At 44.0% G+C, this 7,000-nt stretch overlaps 1 protein-coding gene across 3 annotated transcripts in view; it reads left to right on the top strand.

The window, feature by feature from the left end:
* Positions 1 to 994: 994 nt before the first annotated feature.
* The window catches only part of pias2 (protein inhibitor of activated STAT, 2), a 109,254-nt gene continuing 103,248 nt past the window's right edge, over positions 995 to 7,000 (top strand). Inside the window, exons 1-2 of one of the 3 annotated variants that reach the window (XM_085908828.1) lie at positions 1,037 to 1,106; positions 2,686 to 2,833. The gene's annotated coding sequence lies outside the window, so the exon portion shown is untranslated. The other 2 variants (XM_085908826.1, XM_085908827.1) reach the window with 2 other exon arrangements.

Genomic DNA, 7,000 nt, shown 5'->3' with positions numbered 1-7,000 from the left:
GCTAAGCATATATAGGCCAAATTGGAGACGTGAGCATTACTTTGGTTGGGGAAAGGTTTTTGGGTGGTGCCGATGTCATCTTTTGTCCGATCGTTTTCTGGGACGCTTAATTCGTTCCGAAGGGGGGAAATGTGGTATATTTTGCCGACATATGTCTGCATGAGGCCCAAGGACATCTGAGCCGACAGCGTGAGGGGGACCAGGGTTATTTGCGTTGAGCCATTGTGCTTGGTTTCAATAAGGTATGAATGACAAAATGAATGGGCTGACAGGTGTTTTGGGCCACAAAAACAACCAAGTTGAGGGCCTTGTAAGGGCAGACAGCCAGCATGCATGGGGGGGTCTCAAAGAGTAGTTACTATTCAAAGCGATGAGATCATGAGTCTCGCCAGGTATAAGAAAGGCGTTGCCTGGCAGACGGGGGGCTTCCGAACATCGTGTCTGTGGGGCGTGAGAGAACATCTTCTGACATCGGCTGAATAAAATCTTTTTCCAACCAGACGTGTGTCCCCGAAGCATTTCCTTTTTTAAAGCCAGCATTTTTCACCAAGTGTTTTGAGAAGACCAGCGAAGCCACGAGGACAATTCACCACACATGTTTGGTAGGCCGATTGGAGACTCTAATTTGTCCCTAGGTGCAAGTGTGGATGGTTGTTTGTCTCTGTGTGCCTTGCGATTGGCTGGCAACCGGTTCAGGGTGTCTCCCGCCTACTGCCCGATGACGGCTGGGATAGGCTCCAGCACGCCCGCGACCCCTGTGGGGACAAAGCGGTTCAGGAAATGTGTGTGTGTGTGTGTGTGTGTGTGTGTGTGTGTGTGTGTGTGTGTGTGTGTGTGTATATATATATATATATATATATATATATATATATATATATATATATATATATATATATATATATATATATATATATCAACTAGCAGTTATTACGTTATTATAATTCATTATTTCAATAATTTAAAAAAAGGAACAAAAAATATCAATCTTGACTGCCCCAATATGGCCGACCAGTAACGTCTTTGATGAACGCGTCTCAAGCAATCTAGCGTTTATAAAGATATCTACGAACGTGATCAAGAAGATGGCGTCCACCCAAGAGAATCCGGTAGGCGAAAAGAAAAATGTGATATGTTGTTATCGTTGAGTTCGTCAACCTTCCCTATCTGTTACGAAAATGTGTTTTGTTTTCTTGAGTTAAAACAAATTTTGAAGGTTGGATTTTTACACCATGAATACGTTTTTTGTCAGTCTAACTGCTAGCAGTTTATGATTGGCAAGTCATTGTCTTGTTCGCATTGTTTTGGTGCTTAGTCGTTAAAGATTTCCGACAGTATGAGTTTGGCCACGATAGTTAAACGATCTCAGAATATCATGTAAGTGCGCAAACTACTCAATATACAACATCTGGATGTTCTGTTACGAAAATATAATGAAGCGGTGGTTATCTTTCTGGTGTTACGGTTCTACTCGCTCTCATGTTAACTTGGTCCCCGAATCCAATTGCGGCCGTGAGGGCAAAGCCAGTTCAGTAATCTTGTGTTTCGTGACTGCAGAGTCGTCACAAACAACATGGAAATTGTCGGACTGCTAAACTGTTCAAATCCTTAATAAATTCGTGGAACGAAACATCTCGTGTACATTTTCGACTGGCTGCACGAAATTGGAACCTGTGAAAAAATATAATCGTAGAAAGCCGCATTTGAATCCATGACGCAAAGTAATAAAGAACCACCTGATAGCCTGATCACTTAACTGCTGTGCTACAAGCCACTTATTCAAGATGTGGCAAATAAAAACAAAAATCTTCATTTAAAAAAAAAAAAAAAATGTCACCGAGATGACCCGAATTTTTGTACATGTTGTGCAAAATGTGTATTTTTATTTAATGGTAGTGTGCATACGTCCATAAACTTGTGCACAGCCTTATTGGCTCTAGAAAAATTACATAGCATACTGTATTTTCACGTTCAATAGGCGCGGATATAACTATAACGGATTTTCTTCAAAATGTGCGGCGCGCCCTACCATGTAGTGCACCCTTTGTGTGTTGTTGTTGTTGTAAGGTGGACGTATTTAAGAGCGCCTTGAGAACGTTAAAGGGAGAATTGTGGGCGTAGATTTGCAGTACGCTCCGCCCTGTGTGTGTGTGTGTGTGTGTGTGTTTTTTGTAAGGCGGACGTATTAGAGAACGCCATGAAAACGTTAAAGGCAGAAGTGTGGGTGGAGGAAGTGTGGGCGTGGATTGTATTTAAAAGAACGGGTACATGCGTCATGCAAAACATTGTTATGATAACAGTGACAATTGCAAAGAGATACGCTTATCAAGCATAGTTCAAACTGAAGGCCATCAGCTACGTGGAGGAGCATGTAAATCGAGCAGCCGCGAGAGAATTTGAAATCAATGAATCGATGGTTTGCAAGTGGAGGAAGCTGGAAAACGAGCTCCGACAGGTCAAGAAGACGCAGCTGAGTTTCTGCGGACTTAAGGCGAGGTGGCCCGAGTTGGAGGAAAGACTCGAACAGTGGATTATCAAGCAAAGGACGAGTGGGAGAAGCGTTTTGACGGTCACCATTCGACTAAAAGCCGCAACGCTAGTAGAAGAAATAAAAATTGAACATTTTCAAGGAGGTCCGTCTTGGTGCTTTCGTTTCATGGAATGGTGCCATTTTTCCATTTGTACCAGGACAACGTTGGCGCAGCAACTTCTGGCGGATTATAATGAAAAGCTGGCCATCTTCCGCTCCTACTGCAGCAAACGCATCACCAACAAACACAATTAGCCCAGCCACATAATCAACATGGATGAGGTGCCGCTCACTTTCGACATCACGGTGAATCACACTGGATAAGAAAGGGACCAAGACGATTGCGATACGCACAACGGGATACGAAAAGTCTTCTTTTACTGTTGTTCTTGGCTGGACAGAAACTGCCGCCTAAGTAGATTTTCTCAAAAGCCAACAGTGCGCCTTATAGTCAGGTGCAACTTATATATGGACCAAATTCCGGCCCGCGGGCCGCATTTAAAATTTAAACCGGCCTGAAGCATTGTGTCATAAAATCAATCATAAGTGGCCCGCTGAAGACTATGAATCATGAATTAAAAAACAATGGATCATTATCATGTGATTATAAAGTAATTTGTTGCGTCTGAAGTTGAAATAAAAAAGACAAAATGGAGAATGATTTGATTTGGATTAAAAATCTGACACGATGCAACCAGGCCTGTTTACTGCAGTCACAAACACCAATATCACCCTTCTTATTCATACAACAATAACAACAATAAAACAAACTTAATACAGCTAATAAAAAAAATTCATTCAACTTTCATAAAATTGTTAATTTATCATTTTAATCTTGAACTTTATCTTTTGAAGTTTACTGATCTATCTGACCGTTTTGTTTTTTACTTATTAAAGTAAGCTTTACATGTTTATTTTATGTGTTGTGTGATATTAACATTATTTATATATTGTTATTGTTTTCACTATTTCAAGTAACTATATTGTGATTACAATAATGGTCCGCCTTAGTCCGGTGCGCCTTATATATGGGCAATGTTTAAAATGGTCCATTTATTGAAGGTGCGTCTTATAGTTTGGTGCGCCTTATAGTCCGGAAAACACGGTACAGTCTTATTACTATCTGTGTTAACTTTTAGTGGGAACAATGTTGTTGGTCACCCGGGTTTGCCAGTTCATCTAAGTACGGTGTCAGTTTTGTTGTGGAAATTCTCAGAACAAATCTCAGGTGTTCATCACTTAACTGGGATCTGTGAGGTGCTTTATTGGTGTTCATCACCTTAAAAGTCTGTTCATACACATACGTAGAGCCAAACAACACCAGCATCCTCTTTGCCATCTTTTGGATGTTTGGAAATTTGGCTGTACTTAATGAAGCTGAAAACGTCCAGTTTAACAGAGTTGAACTTCTCCTTCATGACAGTGTCACATTGGAAATGTGTCAATCATTTCACACATAAGTTGCTTCTAAATATAAGTCGCACCACCGGCCAAACTATGAAAAAAAACTGTGACTTATCGTCCGGAAAATATGATAGTAATTTATTTCCCCCATTTTCCTCCACAATACGGCCCCCAGGTGTCCACAACAAAAAAATGTCGAACAAAAAAATAAAGGCCTGCTGTTAAATAAAGCAATTAAAGCATTCGAACTATACAATTGGAGCGTAGAAGGGTGATTTTTATCTTGGGTTAGATGTGCGAAGAGCGTCATTGCTTACAAACAAAAAGGTCGATTCGATGGTAAAAATTTACAGGGTTTTTGTCAGACCTCGGTGGCAACCCTAGTTGACGGATGTCTGGCCTCAGTAGATACAGGTGTGACCTTGGGTTTCTTTCCATGAACAACATTGCAGGGGACTGACCAGTTGTGGGGTGTGTAGTGTTCCTGTAAACCAGGGGTGTCAAACTCCAGTCCTCGGGGGCCGCATTCCTACATGTTTTCCAAGTTTCCCTCGTTAAACACACCTGATTCAAATGATCAGTTCATCCTCACGTTCTGCAGGGGCCTGATAATTGAATCATGAAAACATGTAGGAATGCTGCCCCCGAAGACTGGAGTTTGACACTTGTGCCGAAACCCATCAGAAATGTGAAATTTTCTATCGCAGAGGCACTTCCTCCCCTCCACTAGATTTGATGGAATGTTTAAAAGTCTGTAAAAAATGTTCAGCAAGTCCATTGGTGGCTAGGTGCTGAGGAGCAGAAGTAATGTGCTTCATATCATTGCTTTTAAAGAAAAACTGGAAGTTCTCACGAGTAAACTGAACACCGTTGTCACTCACCTGTTGCTGAGGGAAACCTGTGCGAGCTTAAAACATTTGCATCAGGCTATACAGAAGTAGCCTTCTTCACGGCGAATACTTCAGGCGACTTTGAGTGCACATCAACAAAAATGAGAAACGTGTGACCTATGAAGGGTCCAGCATAATCCACATGTGTTTGCTGCCAGGAAGCGGCTGGCCATTCCCATGAGTGAACTGGTGCAAGTACCGTATTTTCCGCACGATTAGGCGCACTTAAAAACTTAAAATTTACTAAAAAAAAACAAAACAGTGCGCCTTATAATGCAGAGCGCCTTAATATATGGATCAATTGATGCATTTGTTGATCCATATTGGTTGTACACAGCGCTCTGCCAAAATGTTTCAATATGACTAGCTTTACGGCAACTGTGGTCAGGGGGCATCACTGAATAACTGTTGTACCCACGAGGCTATTTCATTTCAAAATAGGCTGTTCCGTTAATGTTTTCGAGTACGTTTACAGAGCAATATGCAACGGAATCATAAATAAGCAGCATTAATGTGTTAAATCGGTCTTTAGTCGGTTTCAATCACTTATATGGGAGAGAGTTTGAGAAACGCAATTGTTTACAGTGGGCCGCCATGACACTTGGCTTAGGCTCATGGGAGTCTGTGAGTTGAGGTTATACGCACAAGGCTCTTTCATTTCAAAATAGGCTGCTCCGTTAATGTTTCAAGTACATTTACGGATAGATATAGAGCGGAAAATAAGTAAGCAGTGTTAGATGTGTTAGATCGAACCAATGTGTTAGATCGAACTTTAGTCAGTTCTGATCACTTTTATAGGAGATAGTTTGAGAAATGCAATTGTTTACTGATTGCTCATTGGTCATTGTGCAATTTTTGTATTTAAAGTTTGACTGAATACCTCAGGTAAGGGGCCAGACAAAGCACAGCTCAAAAGACCCCTTATGAAGAATAAAATATATGTACCTAGTTTTCCCTCGCCCGGACGCGGGTCACCGGGGCCCCCCTCTGGAGCAAGGCCTGGATGTGGGGCTCGAAGGCGAGCGTCTGGTGGCCGGGCCTTCACCATGGGGCTCGGCCGGGCATAGCCCGAACAGAAAACGTGGGTCCCTCTTCCCATGGGCTCATCACCTGTAGGAGGGGCCAAATGGGTCAGGTGCAAAGTGAGCTGGGCGGCGGCCAAAGGTCTGATCCCCTGTTGCAGAAGCTGGCTCTTGGGACATAGAATGTCACCTCTCTGGCTGGAAAGGAGCCCGAGCTGGTGTGTGAGAGAAAAGTTCCGACTAGACATAGTTGGTCTTGCCTCCACACACAGTTTGGCTTCTGGTACAAGCCCTCTCGAGAGGGGCTGGACTCTCTTTCACTCTGGAGTTGCCCACGGTGAGAGGCGTCGAGCAGGTGTGGGCATACTGGGCGCCTGCACATTGGGGTACACCCCGGTGAACGAGAGGGTAGCCTCCCTCCGCCTTTGGGTGGTGGGACAGGTTGTGACTCTTGTTTGTGCCTATGCATCGAACAGCAGCTCAGAGTACCCACCCTTTTTGGGGTCCTTAGAGGAAGTGCTGGAGAGCACTCTTTCTGGGGACTCCATCATTCTACTGGGTGACTTCAACGCTCACGTGGGCAATGACAGTGAGACCTGGAAGGGCGTGATTGGAAGGAACGGCCCACCTGACCTGAACCCAAGTGATCTTCTATTATTGGACTTCTGTGCTCGACACGGATTGTCAATAATGAACACAATGTTCAAACATAAGGGTGTCCATGTTTGCACTTGGCACCAGGACACCTGAGGCCGCAGTTTGATGATCGACTTTGTAGTTGTGTCATCGGATTTGCAGCCGCATGTTTGGGACACTCGTGTGAAGAGAGGGGCGGAGCTGTCAACTGATCACCACCTGGTGGTGGGTTGGCTCCGATGGTGGGGGAAGATGCCGGTCCGACCTGGCAGACCCAAACGTACTGTGAGGGTCTGCTGGGAACGTCTGGCAGAATCCCCTGTCAGGAAGTGCTTCAACTCCCACCTCCGGCAGAGCTTTTTGCACGTCCCGGGTGAGGCATGGGACATTGAGATAGGACCATAGTTCCGTGCCTCCATTGTTGAAGCAGGACGACCGGAACTGTGACCATAAGTTTGTTGGTGCCTGTCGTGGCAGCAATCCCCGAACCCGCTGGTGGACAACAGTGGTAAAGGATGCTG

This window comes from Syngnathus leptorhynchus, chromosome 4 (genome assembly GCF_054491065.1).
Source record: "Syngnathus leptorhynchus isolate UIUO chromosome 4, UIUO_Slep, whole genome shotgun sequence".
Lineage (NCBI taxonomy): Eukaryota > Metazoa > Chordata > Actinopteri > Syngnathiformes > Syngnathidae > Syngnathus > Syngnathus leptorhynchus.
The sequence above is the reverse complement of the archived record's forward strand: the minus strand, read 5'-3'. Positions and strand labels throughout refer to the sequence as shown.